A 25,929-nucleotide genomic window follows, 5' to 3' on the forward strand; every position below is an offset into this window, starting at 1 on the left:
AGGAACAAAGGTAAAGAAACCTAACACCCAAGATATATTTATTTCATTCTATTAGTAGTCTGTGAAACTGTATGGTATAGGTATGTGCAAAACAAAAGTGGTCAGGTATGCTGGTTTCACCCGAGGAAGGACAGACTCAGAGGTTTTTCTCTATGAAAAAACTTTGTGAGTTGATGAGACCAATTGAAGGCTGGTTTGGTTATTGACAGCCTGAGAAACCAATTGGAGAAAGTTAGTTCACTCCATGAACACACATTTTGAAGGAGGTAACCTGGAAAAAAGGTCTCTTATTTCTGGTGGCTGAGCAGGTAACACCGGCCCAAGCCATGGAGGGGTTCGAGAGGCCGCTGGGCCCCGTTTGCAAACCAGGGGACCCGATGGCCAGGTGGGAGGAAAAGCTCGTTGATAAGACCTTAGCCCTGCTCCTTCCCCCATGGGCCCGTGGCTCTGGAGGGGTGCCCGGCTCCTGCTGCTGGCTCGGAGCAGTTTCGGAAGGGCCGAGCCCACCCAGCCCCCACCCAGCCTGAGGGGGAGGCAGCCGGGCCCTGTGTGGGAGCAGGGGTGGCCATGGGCAGTGGGTGCTGCAGCCCAGCCCCAGAAAGGCTGATGGACACCTCAGCCACCCCTCACCCAGAGCGGCCTGGGCGGCCTGAGCCAGCCCCTGTGACTTCTGTGTGAAACTTTAACTCTTTAGTGCTCAGATAAGATTTGCAGACCTCCAGTTTTCCTTTGAATATGAGAGGGGAAAAGGAGATACTCTGAAGTCAGTGAAGCAAGAGCTAAGTTTCTTTAAATGGAAGGAGAATGAGGAGACGCTGTGAAGATGGCTGAAAAATCCATTTTTAAGATTGTAGGGATTAACTGATATATTGAATATTCCTATAAACCATGGAGAAAGACGTGGAGGATTGGAGATGTTCCTTTTGATAGATTATTAATCAAAAAGCATCTGTGTTGAGAATCCTTCTCCCCAAGGAGAAAAGGGGATCTCCGTTTCTGGAGCTGAAACATGAACAGAGAGAAAGAGAGATTAAGAGAATTTTTGGTTTAGAACAGTTCATTCTTAAAAGTAAATACCCCATGAGTTTAACATGGCCCATAAACACAGCTTTGGGAAAGTTGTGAAGATAGGAGGAGCTTCACCACTTTGCAAGTTTTTTTCCCGAGCAGATGCAAATCGTGAAAGTTTTTTTCTGAGGCGGATGTAAATCGTGAAAGTGAACAAGAGGACTGTTTTTTTTTTCCTTCTTGTGGAGAAATCCATATGGCCTGACAACAGGAAACTTCTCTTTCCAAAGTGAACTGGAAAGAACTATTTAAGTTGGGAATTGACTGAAGTAGTTTTTTGTATGTTTGTTTTATTGTTATGAAGGTTGGGAGAGGGAAGGAAGGAGTTGTCTGAAGATCTTATTCTGAATTTGCTTTTCTTTCTCTTTTTTTGTGTAGTTAATAAAGTTTTTTTAACATTTTAAGTTTTAGGCCTGCCTTGCTCTTTTGCTCCTGGTTTTGTCTCACAACAGAAAATTAGTATACTTAAATTGGCAAGTCAAAACTATAACATTATTTGGTGCATTGGCCAGGAAATCGAAATTAAACCAAGACATCAGGGAATGGGAGTTTTTGCTTGGGAGATACCTTAGCAATTTTTAAGGTGGGAAACTTGAGTATCTGATATGAGGTAAGATGAGTTTTCCAAGCTATGGAGATGTGTCTCCTCCCTAACTTCTTGATGGGTGCCATCCCTGACTGATTTGGTGTCAAGGATGCACAGATGCATGCTCCTGTTAGATTTAGGGAAGCATCTCCATCCGTGCACGTTTTTCTACCCCACCACAGTTAAAGGCACTTGGCAGTTGTGACCCAGAATCAGGCTATAAAGAGTGTCCCAAGAAGTAGCTTTTTCAGTGCAGACAAACAGATTTGAGCCACTGGAGGCTGTGATACAATCATACTGAGCCCCTTATGTGATGTGCTTTTTATAGAACAGGTGATTGGAACTCTCCCCCTCAAACAAGGGCTAGTACCTGCATATCTAAGTCAAGTAGGTTGTCCTTCTTTTCCATTCTTGGCTCACATCTGGCAGGTTGTTCTTTTACACACCGCCATCTTTTGCAGCATGGTTGTTTAAATCTTTCCATCAAGCTGTTTAAAGTCATGTGAAGTTTTCCTCCATAAAATTTTGAATTTCTTTTACTTGGATTTTCCACCATGCAAATAAGCTGAAGAAAATCAAGACAGAAATGAATATGAATGAACAAAGCTGCCTAATATTTGCTTTAAGGCTCTGTGTTCCAAACTGCAGCCTTTAAGACTCCTTGAAGTCATAAAGATATAGCATAAATTTGGAGCCACCTGAATTCTTCAGTTGCCATGCATTTTTCTGAGCCTTCACACCAACATGGCTGCCCAGCTTCTCAAATGGAGCAGGCTCAGCGAGACCTGGGTTGGAGGGAATGCATATTGAACCTGCCTTTAGCCACTCATTCACATCAGAATCTCTGTGTTTCCTGAAGGCTTTAAATTCTATTTTCCTGGGCATCCCCAAACCAGTTTAGTGTGGAGTGACCCAGCCATAATTTACATTTAAGGCTAATTTGAATTCATAAGCAAGGCATTCCTCAGTCTGTTTCACCTGAGGGGCTCTATCCAGCTGGCATCCTCCGAGCATGACTAATGGTGCAGGCTGTGCATGAAACACAGCAGCAGCAGCAGGTGATGGGAATCTCCATTCATTCAGGAGTATGAGTATGTAATGTGGGTTAAATCTTTGCCTGGCAGAAGGGGTTTAGGTCCATCTTTCACCCCAATTTTCCATGTAAAAGCCATTCTAATATGGCTTTCCTCTGTGAAAAGTTCTACATTTAAAAGGAACATGCAAGAATAAAAGGAATACTTATTTTGATTTGTGGGAGGAGGTGAGGGAGAGTGTGCACAGAATTTGTGCCAAAATAATCATGTTATTTAAGTATCCTGGGGCAGTTAGAGCTCTTGCTTGGGACAAAGGGAAGGCTGACTTCCACTCCTTGCAAGTGGTTGTTTAAAAGCTTTACCTGATGCTTGGTTAACAAAAAAACCATGAACATTAACCTCCTGGCTATTCTAAGTTTCAAATGGATGTCTAATTCTACTCACAGGTTGAAGAGGAAAGAGATGTACCTGCCTTGGTAGGAGGTGTACTCTCCAGCTTGCCCCTCTTTCTCCCACCCTCTTTCCATCCCCACCTCCTTCTAACAGGTCTTTTATATATTTTCTGGATTTAGACCCTGAATATAGGCTTCAATCCTTGCATTCCCAAGCTATATTGATACCAAGGACCATGAAATGAGATTTGCCTTAAGGCACAAAACCGCAGCATATGCATTTTAAAAGCTTTGTGTGCACACAACTGACTATTACAGTGGTATTTGAAAACGAAAAAAAAAGCATATTATTATGCACTTTTGATGGCAGTGTGTACAGAGCATACAAAGTAGAAAAAGCCTTGTGGCTTGTGTGTTCATTCAGAATCAAAAACAGTGAATAGAAGTGGCTAAATCAAGATAATTTTGACACTTAAGATTATTTTGCCTTATTTGGTACAATCGTTTTTCCTAAGACATTTTAACACAAGTGGCCTTGAAAGGCATAAAGCACTTAAAACACTGTTATGTGTATAAATGTAAATTTTCACTTAACAGAATGTGTGTGCTGTTTGTTTTATTAAAATGTTGCTTAAGAAACATTCTTACTGAAGATGTGCACTCAGTACATGAACAATAAAGGTGCCCAATCTTTATAATTTTCTCCATATAAAACTTGAATGAGTAAGATAGTATTGCAAAGCAACTCCATCAGGATAAAATTATAAGAGTTAGAGTAGCATTCATCTAGCTCAAGCTATTTTTTTACACTGCTCAGGCCATTATCCAGTCTTTATACCATTGGTTTTAGGAATAGTTGGGATGGGTGTGTGGTGGCTGATAGGCTACACAGCACAACGGCAAGCTAAGGTCAGATCCTTGTGCTTTTTGTGTATGGCAAAGTCAATACATGATGTAGAATTTTAGTGCTGTGATAAGACAGTCACCAGGAATGCGGAGAACATTTTAAAAAGAGATCTTTTCTGTCAAAGTAGGACTAAACTAGTGAGAAAAATCATGCAGTAATTTGTAGGTTGTAACAAAATAATTTAGTCAACAGGTTGTTTCTAAGCAGGTTAAAGCAGAAAAGCTGGGAATTGTCCAGCAGCTAAGAAGGGGGATCAAGATGTTGAGAAATTAAGATTTATCACCAAAGTATATTTTCCCAGATTTTAAAGGAACTGAGAGGTCCTTTTTTTTCACGTGCAACACCATTATGAAAGTATCTTAGACAGTCCATTATCTTGGACACTAGATTATCTTGAAACTTCAGAAACTTGAAAACAAGTTACATGGGAAGTGTAGTACTGCATAAGCTCTCAGACTTCAGCCAGCAAAATAAAAGAGAAATTTAATATTTCAACAGTATTAACATTGTACTTACAGCTGCTGCTGCTGCCCACATGAAAAAATGTTTCCCAGGGGCTGAGATCAAAGGTACTGCCAGTGTGACATACTATGGGACTACACTATAATAATTTTACAGTTTTAACATATTGTTTCCAGTGAAAATGTGTGTGATAAAAATTGCAGGTGTTCATAAACAGGGAATGAAGGTTTTTTTATATTAATACAGGTTAAATTTTAAATTAGCTACTTGCTTCAGCTGTGCAACAGCCTCGTGTTTGAAAGGGACCTCATTTATCTATAATTTTCAAAAAGCACATATAATCCAAAGATCCTAGAATTTTCGTGAGACCATGAATTCTGTGTAACTGCTAGCCTATTCTTTTGTATTAAAGAAATAGGTTGATAGCAGTTTGTTGTCTGTTTGTTACAGGTTTTGAATTTAGTTTTTGTAAGGCTGCTAGTTCATGTAAGTTCAAATGGGAGGTCCTGTGTTAAAATTCAGGCAGAGCCCTCCCAGTTCTTTTACTTTCCAGAATGTCTTAGTTGAAGGAAAGTAAGCTATCTCTCTCTGTTTTACTCTGCCACCCTGATACCGAGGAAGGAAACATCATATCCAAAAGGACTTAGAAATGGCAGCAGTCTACTTGCCAGATGCTGTGGGTACGTCACCAGAATGGTGTGCAGGCATTTAGCCTTCTGACTCTATTAATGTTAATGAGAGTCAGGCAGTTCAACCTCCATATACCCTGCTCTAAACATATCCATTGAAGTCAGGCAAAGAAGCCCTGAGGCTTCCCTGTAAAAGTCTTTGAAACTGCTGCTCTTCTCCTGTAAGATTTGTGATGGAAAACAAGCCAGAAAGCTGCCCGCTATACAGAGATGCAAAAGCTGTGCCTGAATATAGATAGGTCTGGTGTTTTGCCATACTACTAAAATCTAAGCACTGTGAGGGGAAGGAGGGTGATGTGAGAAGTGCTTTCCCATGCAGTGAACATGCTTCCCATGGGCAGTGAACTGAATGGCTTTGTAGAGGCAACTCCAGGCTGGCATTTTCTTTGCAGATAATACTGAAAGCTGCTGAGAAACACCTGGACCAGGCACCACAGTTCACATCTCCATCCCTGACAAAGCATTGTGATTTATTGTGTTGTTCTGGTCTGGAGCAAAATGGCTCTATAGCAAATTTATCTCTCTTCTGGGAGTGTGGAAAGCAATTCATGTATTACAGAGGGTTGAGCATAAAAAGTTCCTCTCTCAGTAGGTAAAAGAAGCACATCTCTATGATCCCCAGTTATGTGGGGAGCAGGAATTGGGGGAGCTGCCCTTATAGCAGCTGATCAGATAGTTACCTTTAAGAGGAGGAGACTTAGCCACATCTGTGAATAAGGCCCCAGGGAGATCGTTCTTCATGCCTTCTGCCCTGTGTGGTCTTATCTACAATGAAGTCTGAAGGTAATCTTTATTCCCATGTAGGTTTTGCAACAGGATCACAGATGGTGCAAGAAATGGTTTCTGGAATGCAAATAAAAAGGGGCAGGAAGCCAGCCTCCATTGCTTCCTTACTTGCACCACCATAAGTGTGAAGGAATGGAGCTCCCATCATCAGAGCTACTCACTACGAAGGCCCGGGGAGAAAAGAGTCAAGTTCTTCCTTACTTTGAAAGATGTCTTAAATTCCTTATTTCTTCAAATGGATAAGTGAAGATAGATGGTTCCAGGCTAAGGCAGTTTGCAGTTACTCTCGTATATGCTCAGAATCACCAATTTTTTAACCGTGTCCTCTTTTTTCACTTCCTGTATTTCTCCAGCTGTGTGGTCCCCTGCAGACTGGGCTGCCTTCCACAAGCCATAAAACAACCTGAGGACTGCCCTGATTTAGGCTTGTTTAAAATTCTCCTTGATTGCAATCATTGGTGAGAAGTGCAGCAGTGCAGGGTGGCAAAACCCAGCCACATTGCAACTAAGAATCTGCACCCAAGTTGGTTGAGTTTAATCAAGTGCTGTGCAAGACATGTCAGGTCATGTCAGATTTCCTCTTAGGAGAGCTCATTCAAATTCTTCTTGGTAGCACAGAGGGGATGTTTCACTGTTTACTCCTTTGTATTCATTCATACAAAGTGTCTTGCAAAGAAAAGGTGGCTGGGTAAGGTGAACTGAACTTGGTGCTTTAGGCTGTAACATGATCTCTGGCAGAGGCAGAGGTCTCTCCTCGCATGCTGTCCCTGCCTTTGCTCAAGCAGTGCTCCGCGTGTGCTGAGAAAGGAACCAGCAAGAGCGATCCTTGTGGTCCTTCCAGGTCACCCGCTGACCACAACAGAGAGCTGTAGGAGACGACAGCGAATGTGTAAGAGTCCATGTGTCACACTGCATCCCCCACCATTATGTCAGGCCACATTTTCCACCTATGCTACCCTAACCTACAGAATTTGTTTGTCACTCAAAATAGTCTGAATTTACTTCACCAGCAATTTTATTCTCTGCAACAGTTCCATCTACTGCCAGTCACTGTCTCCGGAGTAAGATACTCCCACTCTTTTACATGTAAATGCACATTCTATTTTAAACCTTTGCCATTATTTTTTTGAATCAACACATAAAGTGTAGTTTATATTTTTCTGCTGCTTCATGCTTTTTTTTTTTTCTGGCCCCTACAAGATATCTGGTGAACTAATGTTTCAATTAATAATATTTTTGATTCTTCAGAAAACCAGTTAAGCATTTTCAGGGGCAAGGATGGTGCATATCTTTCTCTGTGTGTTTCAGAAGTATAAGTTTTCTCTTTCAAGATGCCATCCAAAAAAAACCCCAAATGCTTTATGAACAAGGACAACTGAAAAAAAACTTTCGACTTGGCTTCCTGATGCTTTGATGATTGAAATAGAACATCACATGAATTAAAAATGAAAAATTACAAATCCAAAAATAGACTTGATTTGTTTGTGCTTTTTTTTTCAGCAAACTGTGATTATTTATCTAAGAAATAGGGGTGTGAGTTTAAGATTACTATAAAAATAAATTTGGCTTCATTTATTGGGATACTGGACAGCAAGGTATACAGTCTCAAAATAATACTAATATCTTATTGTTGCAGCAGGGAATGCAAAAGACACCAGTTTGTGTTGCCCCACTTCTGTTTAGAGAGAACACATATTACAACCCAAAAAAGTAAGATTCAGTGGCTCACAGAGAGCTTAGATGACAACAGAGACTTTTAAAATAATGTTTTACTCAAAAAATAGCACTCCCTGAACTGTTGATCTGGTGTTGATCTCAGATTTCTTCTTGATAAGTCTTGCCACTACCACTGGCATGGTTTACAGGCTACTTCGATCTTCTGTTTGGTTCTGCAAGATTCTGCATTGTCTTTTTGAATTTGGTTACTGGCCTATTAAAAAGGTGAAGGAATTTCCACTGTCCCAATGACTCCTGATTTTTTCCTGTCTTTGAAAATAATTACACTGCTGGCTTGGTTTATGCCACTTATTTATAGAAGAAGGATTTCAGAAATGCATAAGTTGTTCAGCACATGGTTTTCTATATGTCCAGTTTGGCTTATTGAATAAGAGATGTGAAAAGATCAAGATCTTGTGATCAAAATTAAATCCTGCTGCTTATTTGTGCTAAGGAGAAATTAATTGCTAGAGTAAGATAAAAAGAAGAAAAAAAAGAAATCACTGAAAATCTCAAGTAAAAGTTGAAAACTTCTGTTCTTAAAATCATAAAAATTATTGTAAGAAAAAAAATCAACTAAATTAATCTCCTGTTCCTCATGGCAATATACAGTAACAATGTGAAATACACTTACAGTATACAATAAAAGTTCTGAGTTTTAATTTTGCTTCTTGCATCAGTAGTTTTGAAAGTTAGTACAATTGATGTTTATACAAGCAAATTATTTTAAAAATCATTTAAAATCATCTTTACTGCTTTGTTTTATTGTTTCATCGTGATGAAGTAGAATTTTTCCTGTATCAGATGTTTAAGTTTGCAAAAATGTGTAAGCTAACAGTTTTCATAAGAGTAACAAAGCAGGGTAATTTCCAAAAGTTTGAAAATGCAGAATAGTATAGTTTTAATTATATTTCAGCAACTATATTTTTCAAATGGAAAATTGAGTTATCAGTCATTGTCAAAAATTTATCACAAAAATATGCATCTTCTGCATTTCTAAGCAGTTGCAAAACTAATCATTATGAATTCCACCACTTCTAAGCTGAAAACTCACCTATTTGCTTTACAATTGCTACTTAATATGTGATATAAGACTTAATGGATCTGAAACTCATCACTATTTATAGTGCTGTAATACTAAGCCATAGATACATTCATTTCCTAAAAGTTGGCAGTCTGGTATTTTCTAATATGTGAATGGGTCAAGATTTCATTAGACTCTTAATGCTGGCATACCTAGTGACCATACATAAAGACATAAGGATCATGTAAATTATCTGAAATTGGAGGACAGATATAGTAATACTGTTTGCTAAAATTTTGCAAAATAGAATGTAATGGCATTAATTATATGAAATATTTGTATTTTTGTCAATAATTTGCTTGTGAAACAGAATTCCTCCTTTCTCAAATTTAATTTTAATGAATGCTTGTTACGTTATCAGGATTTGTTACATTATCAGGATTTTCAAGATCAAAAAGTTGTAAATATTGTGTAAATAATTTAGTTTTCTGTGTAGTAAAAAAGCATAATGGATATTTCCTATTACATCTGTGTAAGAATGTTTGTATATTTATTTTCTGCAGTTCATATTTCCCCTTACCTATATCAATTGGAAGAGAAAATGACATCGGGTTTTCTAATTGTGGTCCACTCCAGAGGAGAACTTAGAAGAATTTAAGATGTTAAAAGTATTTATCAAAATGTTTTTAAAAATCCTCTTTTTTTTTTTTTTTTTTTTTTTTTTTGGCACCTAAACTCGAATTTGCAACACCTGTGCACTCCCCCCAGGTGTTTCTTAGGGCCCTGCAGTTCATTACTATGCTGGGCTGGGCAGGGCATACCTTGTCTGGGGGATTCCAGTAAAAAGCATCTTCATCTTCTCCAAAATTTGGGCATTGGCTACACAGCCCCCAGCAATCATGCTTACCTGCTGCACACGAGCACGGGGAGTACCTGGAGGAAAAAATCTCAGCACAGAAGAATGTATATTACCTTTTTTTTGTTTGTTTTAAAACAAAATTGATGCTAGAACTGTTATTTAGCTGTTGGGTGCAATTACATTTTGCCACAGCTCTTCAGCTGATAGAAATTGCAAACACCTCTTGTGCTTCCTGCTCCTGCAAAGCCCTTGAAAAGCGTTGTGTTTTCCTGTCTTTGCACCAGCACAAAGATCTTCAGCAGATGTAGTGCTGACAAATTTGCATTCCTTTTCTCCTTCGAATTCCTGTGGCAGTGAAGGATTATTGTTTTGAAGAAACAAGTTGTTGACCTGGGATCTTCATCATCACAAAGGGTTAGAATACAGAATACAGAAAGAAAATCTGCAGTTTGAGAGGGTTAGGGGTAAAAAAACCAGTAGAATACAGAGGTTTAAAAGTACTTAAATGTAACCTTTGAGAAAGTTAAGAGATGACTTAATGTTTTGGTAATTTTTTATGTCTAATGGAGGATGAGGGGCAAGGAAGATCATTGTTAGGCCTATGGGCAAGTCCACCTATGCCCTGCATCAAAAGTCAGCAGCTGCTTGTGTGTGGCTCTGTATCTTTCTGGCTTTTTTCTTTGTTTCTATGTGTCCCATATCTGAGAGATCTGTGTCTGTGGCAATTTTGGAAAGAATGTTCCGTGGCCAAGATCCAGAAGATTTTGAAATGGCAATTTTGAAACTGCAGCAACCTCCGGTTGCCCTTAAGGAAGAAGCACTGTAAGACACAGATAGGTACTGTTTTCTGGCACTCCTTTTCCAATCTTTATTTCATTTCATCAAATTTAATAAATGCAATGTCAGTGAATGTGATAATCTGACAAGTACAGCCAATCAGATACTTCGTGGGATACTAAGCTGTCTTTAAACTCAGTTCTGCTCCCAAGACAAAACAACAGATGGATGTTTTAAAAGAATGAACTAATTGTTCCCACAAAATGTGACTGCAGTATACCCACCCCATCAGTGGCTTGTACCCTTCATAAGATTCTCAGAAAGAAAACATTGTTGAAACAATACCCCTTTAAAAAGAAACTAAAAATCTAGATAGAAGCTAAAATATTTTATCAGGTTCTGGAAAGCTAAGGCTTTCCATTCCTTCTTTAATGGCGAGATTTGACCCCTACTTAACTGTCTCCAGTGGGAATGCTTTAAGCCATGGAGTGGAAAAGTATTCTGTGATCAAGCAATCTCAGTTTTGCTTATGGAATTGTTCAATTAGCCATTTAAATAATGGCATATGTAGTATAAAACACGAAGTATGGTTGGCCAGCTCTCCCTATCCTGAATAAACGTTCTAATTATTAGGTTGTGCCAGTACATTTGATCTCTGTGGACCCAATTTTTTGACATTGAGTCACTGAGTATAAAATGACTTACAATATCTTTTGCTTTCAATGAAGTACTTTTTCCACACAAGAGCTACTTCTGTGGAGAAAGATGCCAGAGAGCCCTGTAAACCCATAGAGTTTACTTTTCCTGTTCCATCACCTTCAGCAGAGATGGTAATTTAAAACCATGTTTTGTTCCTTGGCCAGGTGTTCCAGTGAGGGTGCTTCTGCTGTAGAGAATGCCCCTCCCTTCTCTCCAGATACGTGGGATATAGATAGAGAATTGATGGGGTTTTTTTTTAAGAACGCAAATGAGAATGATAAGGGGGGAAAAAAAGAACAATCATAGGCTAAGAAAACCTGGCAAGGAAGGGAATCACCTCCAGAGATCTTGGCAGGGCTTGAGTCTATGCTCTTTCTTTAGTTTTGCCAAGGTTTGGGCAGTTATGGGCAAGCCCAAAATATCTTTCCCTTTGTGCAGAAGGAATTTCAGCCACCTCTTTAACCCTTTCAAGAAATATAGGTATCACAGAGGACGATGGGCGCCAAATGAGGTTTCTGAGTATGAAACTTTCAGACTGGTGTGGTCAAGATGCCTGAATATCTTTATGCTACTTCTAAACTGGTACCACTAGCTGGCTTTCTAAAATGAGGTAAATGCATAGAAGTGGGTGAGTAAAAGAGTATTTCTGCAAACCTTTGCTCCTTTACTATTGCCAGGAGCCTTTTACTGCTCAATAGGGATTTTTTGTGTGAGATACTGGTTAAGCACAGGAAAAAGCATAATGGTTTGGAGCCTGTTAAATGCATGAATATTTCTAAGCTGCTCCTGTTCTACAAAGAAAGGATTTCTAACTCCACAGATTTGATGTGCCATGTTATGTACCACACTGGATACTTGGAATGCTTTGTCTGACAGTATTTCAGAAGTAAGCAATAAATCTCAGTTGAAACTGCAAATGGTTTCTTGTTCAAGTTCAGTCATTTCAATCATGTTCAGATTTATCTACTGACTCATGTGTTAGGCCAGTTTAGTTCCTCTCTTTTAAAGCTGCAAAATGACATTACATTTTGAACACCATAGCCTTATGACAAGGATGCCAAGAAAAACTATTTACAAGCATTACTTCAATTACTTCAATACTATTTAAATTAGACAAATAAATTAGCAAAAAATATTGTTAGTGAAGAAAATGTTTTGATTGTTTAATATTTAAATTGGGAGAAATATTTTATTTTAAATAGTTAAAGAAAACACTTGAAACTTAATCAAAGAGTCAATTCATAAGGCATTTTGGAGGATTTTTTAACGGTGGGCAATAGCTACCTATTTCTCAATAAATGGAGAGAGCATTGAGTTTTGCTGACTTAGTACTTCTTACTATCATTTCAACCAACCTGTACATTAGTAAGATTGCAATTTCTTGGATTGTTATTCCCTTTTAACATGGTTCAATTAAGTTCAAGACTATGGATTTTATTTTTTCCCCTGTTTTTAACATCAGCTGCAGAGTTTGTATGAGAAGAATATAAGAACTAAGCTTGTGCAATCTGCTTCCTGAGCAAGCATCTCCCTTCTTGTATAGAGATGATTTTATATTTGCTGTCTATTGCTTTTCCTACCAAAGGGGTTTAAAAAAAAGTTTAACCCCTTGAAATAGCAGAGTGATGAAGTGGGGTATTATTTGCCCTCCACCCCCATGCGCTAGTAAAATATAATAATATGGCTATATATTCTATGGATCCAAAATCAGCTTTCCAATAATATGTATGGAAAGGCATCTGCAATCCTATGTGACACTGTTAAAATTTTTATTAGTCATGGAAAAAAGAAATTTATTGTCTTGTTTTACAAAGTCTTGCAGGAGTCAGTGATGTATGTTATTGGCAATCAAATTTCAAAAGCTTTTGCAACAGTAAAATAGCACACACTTTACAATTCCTTTTTCCTTATTTTTTACCTTCCTTTAATAGGAAGTGTCAAAATACACAGGAGAGAAAACACTACTAAACTTCTAACTTTTAAAATAGTGTTGAGGTCAACTAATATATCTAATGCTGTCCTCTCCTGAATGTAAGCATTTGGCACTGCCTACTCAACATACAGAGTGGATCGACATAGGTGAAAATGTAGATAATTTTTCTCTGTGTCTAAGTCACAACAAGACCTATGGTTACCCATGAAGCTCTAGACCAATCAGGACATTAGGCGGGAAGAGAACCAGTGCCTTGGCAGGACAGAGGTTGCCAAGGTCCTGAAATTAGTCAACAGCCATGAGAAAGTACTTTCAGGCCGGGGGTAACCTTGACACTTCCATCACCTTGGCCTCAGGCTTCTCCTGTGTCAGCAACTGAAGAACCCTTTGCTCTTTGACCCAAGTCATGCTGGCAGTGGAGACTTCTGACTTCAGTAACAGTTCAGAGATTTTCCTCCCTCCTTTCTCCTCCTCTTTTTCTTACACAACCCCTGGTGCCATCTATGTTACAACCACATTTTTTAAGAACAAAGACACACCTTTCTTGAATTAATCCCCCTGAAGGATCTGTCTGTGCATGGCAAATATTTAAAGATGCAAAAGTGATGTTAAAATATATTTGTAGCAAACATGTCTAGATTTTAGTGAGCTGATTTGTTTGAGCCCAGTTTATTTCACTTTCTTATTGTCTAATATGTCTTTATTTTCCTTTGTTAGTCAAATGCTTGATTTTTAATGGTAACCTATATGATACTGTCCTTGGCAGTTGACTTGTTATCATGACCAAGTATTCCTTGGACTTTTAAATGCAGAATTCCTTGTCTTTACCTATGTGAATGAGGGGAGGAAAAAAATTCTGTGTATCAGCACAAATCTAGGAGTTTGGGAAAGTAGCTGGGGAGTGCAGTGCTGGAAGGACTGCTGCTACTGTGGTCCCCTGTTCCAGGATTGGGAGCTGTGTACAGTATCATCTCCAGTATATGACTTCAAGTAGTCAAAAATCCATGCAAATATTTTGATCAAAACCAGGTATGAGTGGAAATGGAGGACCGCTACGACTTTTGCAGAAACTATCATTTTGTGGTTTGTTGTGAACTTTGGTGCTGGCTATACTTGATAACTGTGGTATTTATAATGAAGGGCTAGGATGGTGGTTTCCATGCACCAAACTGTCAGGCTGTGGTACGTGGCCTTCACAACTGTGCTGAATATAATAACAGCTCTGGATTCACAAAGACTCAGCTCACTGTGACCATATAGCTTTCCTGACTTCCTCATGTGCCTGCTGGTCTATAGAAGATGCTTGTAATTAAACTAAACAAGAAAAATGTGGTGTGTCTGTTTGTAGCCTCAAGAATATGAGACACAAAAATAATGATCCTGAATAATTGCAGTTCAATCGAAGTGAAAAAGGAACTTGCTGCCCTTTGAGCCTAAATGTCACTTATTTTCTTTCCTTGACTTCTCTTCCTGCCAAGATATGTAGGCCCTATAGTAGCAGTCAGGATGGAGAATCTGGGGGATGATTTCCATAAAAACACAATGTGATGTCTTTAGTTTGGCACAAAACGTTCTTCTCTTTTTCCACAGTCTAAACATGTATGAAGACTTATCTTCACTCATGTAAATATTCGTTTGGGGAATTTCATTAACAAAAGTAGATGCTTAACCTCTTTCATTCCAGAGATGGTTTTATGTGCTAAAACAGAATCTCCATTTTGCAACATGTACATTTCTCTAAACTTCCAGAAACAGGCTTGGTCAGAAACAGGGAATAAGAGTTTCCTGATTTAGGTGCCTACCCCTAAACTTCTCATCAATTTCTTGCAAAAATCTTTGAAAAGAAAGAGAAAACTTTAGGGTATGATTCTCATGACCCATTTAAGATGCCTTCTTCATGGCAAAAAAATTAATTATTACCCAGAAATATTTCGTTCTATTGTCTGTAAAGAGAGATTATTTCAAAACTAGACAGATACATTTAGTGACACAATTGTAGCCACCCAGGGTCCTTCACTGCTACTTTAACACTTAGGTAAATAAATAAATATAAAATTGGTATTTTATCAAGACAGAGAAGTTTGTCTTGATATGTTAGTTGCTACGACCGGAAGTAGAGTGTTTCCATAAATTTACAAGAAGTTATTTAGAAATTTCACTTTTCTAGCCAATTGGCATGTTCTTCTTGTTTCCATTCTCCATAAAAATATTATAAACGTTTAGAATAATCTGGGCAATTTACTAATTTAAGTCATTTTACATACTGAATTTTGTTTGCATTCTTTTTGGGTTTTTACCCCTTCATTCTTTATCTTATATATATATTATAGGCTGGATTTTATTTTTTTTTTAATGTAAATAACAAGAAATTTAACTCAAAATGTTTCTCATCTAAGAAGCTCTGAAGAAATCTTTAGTCAGTTCAACGTTTTCTTGAACACCTCAAAAACAAATAGCATTTAGCTCTAATGTGTTTTGTTTGCCTATCTTTCATTTTTGGAAGTTTATTCAAGAACTTTTTTTACAAAAGAAATTGTAGTTCCAACTTCTTAATGAGATTTATTGCTTGAATTTCACCTATGTTTCAACTATTTTCCTGAAACGTTCTGCATCCTAGTTGAGTTGTGAACCTCCAGCCCAGCTTCCAGAATGTGGCGTCAGTATTTTGGGTTTATTCCTACCCGCCCCCAGTCAAACTTCAGTGTGGTGTTACAGGTTTTTGCCACCAAAAAAGAGATCAGACATTGCCTGTTTTCCTAGGAGAGCTCCTTTCACTGCCAGTACATAAATGTGGTGGGTGATAGAGATTAAAGCTTCACTGTAGTTTGTAGTTTCCTGATCACCTCAGGGAAGTTTCAGCAGGACCTGTTCAAGTGGCTTTTAAGTTTTGTATTATGTATGCTACTTCCTTCCAGATATGTGTCTGGCTTTGCAGAAATGTGATTAATTCCAATAGTGTAAGTTGGATGTGAGCAAACACCATTGTAGCTTTTTTTTGGATCTGAAGCATTTGGCAATAAATTATGCATTACAAAATAAATGGCCAATGAAAATATGTTCACTTAAGTAGCATCTGAACGCCAGCATTTTTGACTAATTGCTATCTGGTGCATAATAAAGGTGCACAAGGAGCAAATAGTATTTGTCAATAAATACTCAGTTAACTGCAGCCATAAATTTCTTCATTTTATGGCTCACATTATTTTTTCCCAACTGGTATAGTCTTTGAAGTCAGGTGTTGCATATAAGATTGGCATCAGCCTGCTGGGTTGTGTTAATTATTTGCACTGTATTGTCACTACGCTAGAGTTGAGAAGACTTTATAAACATCACAGTCAATTTCCCACTATGGGACACATAGTTTTGTAGTTATCATTGCCACTCATTTAAATAAATAATAATAAAAAGGCTTTTAATTTATGCCTTTGATGTTAAGGTAACAGCTAGGAAATTAAAGCAAAAAGAGGCAAGGCCAAAGCATTCCCTGGGTGCTTCTCTTAGTAGATTTGTCTGGTTCTTGCAGTTGAATAAGTTCCATTTTATCCTAAGCCTGTTCAAGTGGAGGCAAACTTGTTGCAATACTGCATTTTCTCCTGCCTCAAGAGCTCCAATAATTTTGCAAGTATATTGTTTTTATGCTGCTGTTGACTTGCATGGGCTGTGCAATGTTGTCTGTGTCACAGAGGCATTGATCATCAGCTGAGGAAATCAGTGGAAAATGTCATGCAATTAAAAAAAAAAATCTTACAGCTGGTATTTTTAAACATTAAAAAAGGGGATGTGGTGTAAACATACACTTTGTCAGTCTACTCAAATGTAACAATATTCTTATAAAGAAACTTGTAAGCATCAGTATAATTATTTACTGCTTCTTTCTTTTCTGCTACACAGGAATAGTTGTCACTTCACCTGATGCTTCTGAGAGTAGTGGTGTTAAAGCTCTGTCAGGCTAAATGTCAATACTGATGGTTGACTTAAATTTCTGACTTGGTGTATTTACAAAAGCCTAAGCTGGTCTAGAGGAGCAGCATGGTTTCGTAGCTCATCACCTCAGTGGTGTTGTGTTGGATCTGTGGTGAGAGAGCTCTCTTCTCCCTTTATGCTCTATTCCCTTATATTCATAAACACTCGTGGGGCTGGAAATGGGAAATTTATGAGCTCAGATATAGTGGGTTTGATGTAAGTAAGTACACAAGATTTAAAAGAAAAAGAATTTTGGGTAGTTGCAATATGCTTTGTACTCCAAACTTCAATTTTTCTCCCCATTAAAAAAAAGTAGAATGATTCTCACATAGAACTGAAGATAATTACAAAAGATTGCTGTAATTTTAGTGACAAACGACATATATTATCAAAAAAACAGAATTTCATTCAACTTGTTAGGAAACCAAACTTGCCATTCTAATGATTATTTACTTATATCATTATGCTTTTCCTTTTTTTTGGCCACTGGAAAATTTCATGAGACTTCATGTTAAGTATCAAAATATGAAAAAAATGTTAAACCACGTCCTCTACTCTGACAAATAATGAATGAGGGCTGCTGTATTTCTGAATTCTATACTTCAGGGTTAAATCAATTATTTAAGCACTATAAAGAAAAAGCTCATGTCTCACACAATAATTACCACATAGACATTCTCTAACACCCAGAACAAACATCTGGATCATGTTGAATGACTTTTCACCATGGCAAAAAGGGTGAGTGAAATATAATTCCTGCTTTCTGATATCATTAGATTTCTTCATCTCCTCAACAGCTGGGGCTCTCAATATATTATAAGCATTTTTTGTGTTGCAGATGTTACGTGTAAAAAAATTCGCACAACTTACTATGAAGTAACTCTTGTGTCAAATGTAGTAGACAAATGAATTTGTCTGTATATGAAGTCTTTGTTAGTCATTAATTTGAGCAAAATATAAAACCCTGATGTCTTTGAAAGATATATTAGTAGTATAAGAACAAAGTAATAACAGCTAATTGTTTATTAATAGATTAAGCTGTTACATTTTCATTTTCTGCATGTGTTTTTGGGGTTTATTTCTTGGATCTGTATGTATGCTTGATTTTCCTAAGTATTTCTAATGCTCTATTATCTCTAGAATAATATTCTTAATACAACATAATCTTCTGTGATAAACTGTAGCAGACTGGCTCTGGGACAAAAAAAAAAAAGCTGTGCTAAACTGTGGTCTGAATTTTAGGTTGCTTGTTAGGTTTAAAAGAGAAAATGTGCATTAAAAATAGTTTGACTCTTTTATGTGGTGGATTAGCCTGGGTTTAGCTTCTTTGAAATCTGGTAATCAGATAAAGTTCTGCACAAAGCAACTGCAGCTCTTTGCACTAGTGCTTACGGTGCGGACCAGCTTGAGGTCAGTGATCAAAATGAAGGTACATTTCAAAGAATTTCCCTTGGGAATGTGCCCTGAGAACTGCTGATGGATCAAAAGCACTGGTCTGTTGGCAATGAAAAGACACAGAGAAGCACTTACTGTCATGGAAGTACAAACTGTGTTTGCAATAGCACTTGGCATCTTTTGTAAAATGCATGGCTATCAGGACAACGGGAAGCATGACAGCCTGCCTTATGTACTTAATCTTCTGAGCAGAATTATTTAACCAGCTGTGGCACTTCTCTTTCATGTCTGGACAAGGAGGCCTAGGCAGGCCTAGGCATTGGTGTAGGTTTTCTGAGAGTGAACCCGGTCCATTTTCTTTGACAGTGGAACTGATTCAGTGTTGCTGAAGTGAATGTCTTCATCAGTGGGGCTGTCCCTTGCCACCCTGTCAGTGGCTTCAGGTAGGATTGTGATGTGCACAGTCAGAGCGAGAGATGGGAGTCCTCCAAAACAGAGAAAATAGGGGCTTTGCTGCCACTTTTGAGCATGAGGGAAGATTTTCCTACTGACTCTCTATAATTTCCCGAAACTGCAGGCATTTCTGTTGGCTGGACTTGGTATCCTGATAGAGGTGAACATGAATAATACTATCACACTTAATGTCTTGAACTTGTTCTGTCATGACAGCTGTGTATAATGACTGCAGACTTAAGTGATACAGAAGTAGTCTGGTAATTAGCCTGTAGCTATAATATTTTAAGAAGGTAAATGCCCACACAGGATGAGCAGTACCTGTGTTTAATGATAAATGTAATAAAATAAAGAATGTATTAAAGTCACTGGAGTGATTTTAGGAGAAAATTGCTTTAATATGCCTTACACATTCAGTAGGCCCAGGATGACAATCAAAACCTAAGAATTGCCTGGAAAGCCTTGTATCAGTGAACAGCAAGTTGATTACAAAAAGTAATTTCCATTTTGGGACTTTTAAAACTTGTGGTTATCAGGCTTTGCCTGTGTCTTTGTATTGGAAAGAATTCCTGCCATATTTGATACGTGTTCATTTTGCTCCTGTCTTTGTTTTGATGATGCTCCTTCCCATATGACTACTGCTATGTACTAGGACTCACTTCAGTGATTGTACAGACTGACTTCTCAGAAGCCACTTCGAAAGTTACACCAAGATTGAAAGGATTTAATTTGTACAATTGTAAAAATATGTTTGCATCTGAAGCTCTGATGAGTGCACTGCAAATGAGAACATTAGTATAGTTATTATTTCTCAGCTCAATTACAACTAAAATGTTTTCAACTAATGTATACAGCTAGTACTTTGTCATGTTGATATCCAAAACCAAATGGAGAAAGAGGAGACAGGAACAGCATGAAGGGCAAGAAGATATAATGGGATTTAATTTTTTAAGTTAGGCTGATATGGCATTCTCCTTGGGTGAGGAAAAGCAACAGCAAAAAGGAGGCAGAAGAGATGGGATGCTAAAAAAGACTAATTTGGTCTGGTGGCTGCTGCTGCTCCCCAAGCAGATGTGCTACTAGTGCAACAAACTAAGAGTTGTTTGCAAACATTTCTTGCAGAAATTTTCCCCTAGTCTTTTCCTTAGAGACTGGAAACACAATCTAGAAAGTAGCCAGTAGCTTTGCTTGAGCTCACACCCAAGCATGTGCCAGAGGTATTTGGCAAAGGGGCATAGAACAGAAATGGATTAGATTTTAAGTGCTGAAATGTAAATGGGGCCCAGGGAAAATTGTCTTTATATTTCTATAGTTGTCATACTATTCTGTAAGTATCGAGTTTGTACCTTCCTTAGAAATATCCAATTATAGTCAGCAGTAGATAAAATATTCTGGCTACAAGCCTGATTCATGAAGGCAATATTTGTTAAACATTATTTAAAACTTTACTGCCATACTTTCAAACCATTGTTAATCAGGTACACAGATTGAAACATTATTCAGTACTGGTTTAAAGTACAGAAAGAACATTTCTATTAATTTTTTTTTTTAAACATTAACCTTAATGCAAAACATAAAAGAATAGATTAACTGAAAAGTTCAGTTTGTGTTTATGTTTGTCTGTGTCCTCTGTGACATTGGGATGTGTGAGTGAGAGGCAGCTACCTACTTGCACTCTTTTGCTACCACAGGTAAGAGGATTCTTAAAGAGGCACTGCTTGTATTCCCAACTTTGTTTGCTGAGATATTTTCATGCATCCCCAGAATATGCCTGCTCCTAGTTCTGCTTCATGGCTGTTTGAACATAAAATGTAAAAACGAGGCAACAGAAGTGACAGTGTTTTCTTGGGTATCTAAGCTTTAGAAGTCCAATTTAAAAGTCCAATTGTTATTTAAAATCTAATTGTTATTTAAGAAATCCAGTTTTGTACTCTCTAAGTTCTTTCTTTGTTTTTTTTACAGGCTTATCTTATAATGGTCCTGATGTTGATGGCACATTAGACTGCACAAGCATTTCAATTTAGGGATATGCTTTTGAAGAAAATCTCTGGATTGTCCCCAGTTTGGATTAAATTATGGGGGAGGGAAGGTAGGGGAAGTGGGAGGAAGGATGGGAGAGGGGGTCGTTTGCAAGCATTAAATAGATTCCAAACATTTGAAAATGAGAAATGTCATCCAGGCATCTAATATGCTCCTTTTTCAATATGCGGCATCTAGTATGCCTCTTATTTCAAGTTGTGGTAGGAAGAGCCATCTTTTTTTTTTATGATTAAGAGTAAATGGTAATAGAAAACAAAGAAGAAAAAAGGAGCCATTATTAATAAGTTTTTGTTAAGATGATGAAAAGAATAATGTTCCTTAAGAGTTTTGCTTCAGTAAATAATTTTTAGCTTGTTGATTTTCAGATTTGGGAATGTCCTCCAGTGAAAGTGCACTTTTTTCTGCATAGGTCTGCCAACACTGAGCAATGTTTCAGACCAGTCAGAGCTGTGCTAAGCTTTTTCTACTCTCCCTAATAATGTTACTATGGAAAAGTATCAGCAGATCATAGTGGTGGTGGAGGTGTTATTTCTGTGAATACTCTTAGAGTCAGATTAGGTAAATACATGGTCCAGGAACCACCCAAAGAAGAGGGACTGGTTTTAGATTTATTTTCTTGCTCAGATTATTGTAGAAAGAAACCCAACTCAAACAAACAAAGACCCACCAAAAAATCACCAAATAAAAACCAAACAAAAAGTAAAGCACAACAGTAAACATAGATTTATGTGTGTGAGTAGTTACAGTTTGGTGGCATCAAGCATAACTATACATTGTACTGTAAGAAGAAACCTCATTTTGGTTTGTTTTGGCTACTCTGACCCTAGTCTCATCTTTCTTTAACCTTCATTTTAAAACAGGCAGTGAATTTTTTCCCCTTCATTTTGTCACAGTACAGGAGGTTTTATGAGCCTCTGCTACGTTACTCTTCAATGTTGTATTGTACAGGAGGTTTTATGAGCCTCTGCCACATTACTCTTCGATGTTGTACTTGCCAGGATGAAAACAATTGATTTAGTAGTTTCTTGTGTGGAAACAAATACTGAAAATCCCAGTTACATTCACTTTATCACTTACCAATTCTACTGTTCTCTTCAGACTCTTGTGCTTCCCTTGTAGTTGTTCTTCAAAATTAAAATGTCGGCATGTTTACACTGACCTGATGTCTTCACAGGGTTATTCACTGTACCTTTAAGATGCTGGCTTGCTTTTCTTCTCTTTCTGTGCCTTACAGAATTATACTATGTGCCATTTTCACTGCACTATAAATAAGAAGAGCTACTCACATCACTTGCCTGTGTTGGGTCTGGGATATAGGCCCTTCCTGTGAGCTGATTTGACTTGGTAGTTGTCCGAGTCTGAAAGACAGGTGTCTGCTAGGGAAAGCAGAGCTGTCCCTTGTAATGGAGAAAGTAAATTCTCTCCCTCTGAATTCTCATAATTTTGAACTTAAGGAGCTCTCAGGCAAAGATATGAGGATAGGAATAACAGTTCTTTACTAGTATGTACAACACGACAAACAAAACAACAACAACAATGGATTTAATAACAAACAGAACAGGAACCCAGTTCCAGTCCTCTCAGCCGCAGGCACTTTCCCCTTTGGTGCAGTTCCCGTCACAGCCGGCAGGGAGCGCTGGTGGCTCCCGGTGGGCAGGGCAGGTGCGATGCTCCCCCCGTGGCTGCAGGGGGCGCTGTGGCGCGAGCTCGGGCAGCACGCGGTAATGGCGGCTGTGTCCGAGACGGGAAGGGATGGAAAAGAGAGACTTTGCTTCATGAACCCTGGGGCAGTGTCAGTCCTGGTGCTCCAGCAGGATACTCGGAAAGAGCAAGCTGAAATGGCAGGGCATCCTAGCAGAGCATGGGTGCAGGGTCCAGCAGCAGAAGAAGAGGCAGCTCCCGTCTAGGCTATGGTGGTGGTAACAAGCGACTGTGCTCATCTGAAGCCGCGAACGAGCGAGAGAGCAACTGCCCCCCGCTCTCCTTTTACCTGCTTCTAATCTCGTGGTGTCCTCCTCCCTCCGAGAGAAACTCCCAAAAACTAGAGAGGTTCTCCCTCCCCCATCTCAAGAACCTAGGCATCAATGCTTCTTAGCATGTCAATGGGAAAAATTCCACAGGCAAAGATGAAAAGGAAAAAAAGAAAAAAACAACCCAATAGTAGTACAGGAAACTAAGCTGAAGAAATACTTATTCTACACAATATCTGGCTACGTGATTCACAGAAGGGAGCAATGGGAACCCAAGCTCTCTGAAGGGAAGGATGAAGTCCTTTTGATTATCAAATGGGCCCATAAAACTGAGGCCATAATTATTTTTTGCACGTCTCTTACACATAAATTGGGGGCTGCTAGTGGTCTTGGGGCAGGAAGTTTAAACTGTGTCATAGAAGATATGAGAGTGAAATGAGATCACATGAACTAGAAATTATGCTTAATTTGCTTATTTCTTGAAATTCAGAAGTTATTAGGAGCTCAGTTCTGTTGCTGTGTGTCAAAGCACATGAAAGGTGAAGGTTTTTTGCTTTGGAGCAAAGGATAACTGAAGTATAGAAACTTGCCTCAAAAAAGAGATCATAAACCCATGGCACTTTTGGAAATGACTGTAAAACAATTGACTTTGAACTATGATGTTTTGGCCAGTCAGTGACAGTTGATTCAATCAGGTAGATGTTTGCTAGTTAGGATGGATTTGCCAGGATTGTGTCATATCTATTTATAAGAACGGTAATAAAAAGCTCAATGAAGCAAGAGGCAAGCTAAGACAAATGTTACAAAAACAATTAATTATATTAGAATTATAAGTATTTGTTTCCTCAAAATAATAAATGGAAAAAGCCCTGACTATTCGAAATGGGAATAGGTAGTTCTAAGATTTGCACATGATGTATTATGTGTTAAAGAGCTTGACCATTCAGGATAATTTACTATTACTGGCCCAAAAGTTGATGTGGGTTTGTTTAATACTTTTCTGCTTCAGTGTAAATAATGTTTGCTCACCAAAAGCTGGGACTGCTGTTAAACCTTTTAGAAGTGTCAATTTATTGTGTCCTCTGTGTATTTATAGTGTAAATAGTTCTCTGATATAAATTTTATTCTGAACCACTTTGCTAGTGGAACATAAAACTATCTCTTATGAGGAGTTTAATAATCTCATGGAAGTTCATTGTGTTCAAATAACTTTCAATCCGCAATCCTATATGTTAAAGGGCTGGTTGTGGGGAGTTAGCACCTGCCTGCAATCTCAACAATTTCTGCGCAGTTTTGAGAAGGAATTGAAGTGGAAGGAGTAGTAGATGATAAAACTGAGAGGAAAAGGTTTGGATTTCAGGTGGCTGCCTGAATAGGATCAGCCATTAGCTCTGCTTTAAGGATAAAATGGGACGGTATACTGTGTGTAAATGTTGAAGAGGCAAGACAGGAAGCATTACCCTTCCATACTAATTTGACACCTGATGCAAGTCTTTATATTACACTTGCTTTGAGGTTAGTTGAAAACATTTTAACACTCAGCACACTTGATTTCTTCTTTTTTAAACTGGGGATAGCCTGGGAACCATCAAGTGCCAAATGCTTTCATCAAAGCCATAAACAAAAGGGGATTCTATAGGAAATCCATCTATTCTCGGGAGGTTTCAACAAAACACATTTTCACTTATTCAAAGTGGAAGAATAAATCTGTAGCTCTTTTTAAAGGGACTAGCTTCGTGGCCCTAGGAGGCAGACACAGTGCTGGATTTAAAACAAAAGCTGTAACAAAAGCATCCTCACCAGGCTCAGTAAATTGTGGTAATGTTTTATAGGTCTGCAATACATCTGCATGTGAGAGCTGTTCAGTTACTGCCCAACCTAGCAACACAGTTAGCCTATGAGGGGGAAAATATGTGCTGTGTGGATGCTGATTTTTGATCAAATAAAGTAACATTGAGTGAATTAGCCTCTTAAAATAAAGAGCTGTGCTCTGATAGCTGTGATCATGAGATAAAAATTACTTCTAAAACAATGAAAATCTTAAACAACTTGGTGTTTTACCTGTATTTAATCTTTCTTGTCACAGACCATCTTTGTATATAAGCACACTGGTAATTAACCTTGCCTGACTTATTTAAGGGTTCATCGTTGCTGCCACAGCAGAGGCTCCCAGCTCAAATGGTGGGCTGATGTTACTGAATAAATACAGTGAGGGGAAGCTGACTCGTTTTGGGGGCTGGCTCCTGCCCCACATAATTACCTATATACATGTTTTTTGGTGGCAGAAACTACTTCTGCTTGTACTTCTACCAAGCATTGGGGTGTCAGGGGCTAATCAACTGCTTGTTTATATAGTAAAAAATACAGAAATATCTGCTTGTGTATATTTTCTGGATAGATCATGTTACAGCATCTATTGAAGCTGTTTTAGGGTTATTTATGGGCCAGCACATGCTAGACCATTCAAAACATCCCTCTCTCCATGGTATATCAGAATACTCCACAGAAATGTACTTAATTAAATCCAAACTGCTACAGACATTTGACCAGTGATGTGTGGATATGAAATGCAGTATGCTGCAGGAGTACAAACAATGCTTTCATCTGATGATCAGTGTTCTTCCTCCTCAGTGATAGTATTTGCCAATGGAAATTAAAATGTTCTTGCCATCCTGATCTTAGAGTCTAGGACTATAACATACTCCAAAACAATACCAAAAAAGAATATGGGAATTGTCTGAGTTAATTTTTCATCTGTTGTTTGTAAGTTTGGTGAAAATACCTATACAATACCAAAAAAGAATGTAGGAATTGTCTGAGTTAATTTCTCATCTGTTGTTTGTAAGTTTGGTGAAAATACCTATTTTTACAAAATGTTAGTTTTTAAAGAATCACTAAAAATCATAATTCTTATAATAAGTTAGTCTGTTTTAGTTGCAGAAAACACCTTTTTCTAACAGAAAATTGTTTGTGTTTTTTTAGTTTGCTTAATAAGAGAGACAGTTTAAATCAGTATTATGCATACCACATAAAAAATGGAAATGGACTGCAAAGTTAGCAGTATATATAAATATATAAAACTACTTAAATATATGTTATGTATGACCAAATAAAATTAGCAGTGGGAATTTCTGGTTGGTTTTGGTGGGTTTTTGTGTGGTTTTTTGTTTGTTTTA

General features: G+C 38.0%; 1 long non-coding RNA gene across 3 annotated transcripts in view; it reads right to left on the reverse strand.

The window, feature by feature from the left end:
• Positions 1–25,929, reverse strand: part of LOC148223968 (uncharacterized) — a 36,339-nt gene that overhangs the window by 2,601 nt on the left and 7,809 nt on the right. Inside the window, exons 1-3 of one of the 3 annotated variants that reach the window (XR_015803194.1) lie at positions 5,819–8,660; positions 2,025–2,219; positions 749–1,002 (exon numbers count right to left, since the gene is read on the reverse strand). This is a non-coding gene — a long non-coding RNA (uncharacterized LOC148223968). Of the gene's footprint in view, positions 1–748; positions 1,003–2,024; positions 2,220–5,818; positions 8,661–25,929 lie in introns of those variants that run through there. The other 2 variants (XR_015803193.1, XR_015803192.1) reach the window with 2 other exon arrangements.

Source organism: Sturnus vulgaris, chromosome 4, assembly GCF_052056855.1.
Source record: "Sturnus vulgaris isolate bStuVul1 chromosome 4, bStuVul1.hap1, whole genome shotgun sequence".
NCBI lineage: Eukaryota > Metazoa > Chordata > Aves > Passeriformes > Sturnidae > Sturnus > Sturnus vulgaris.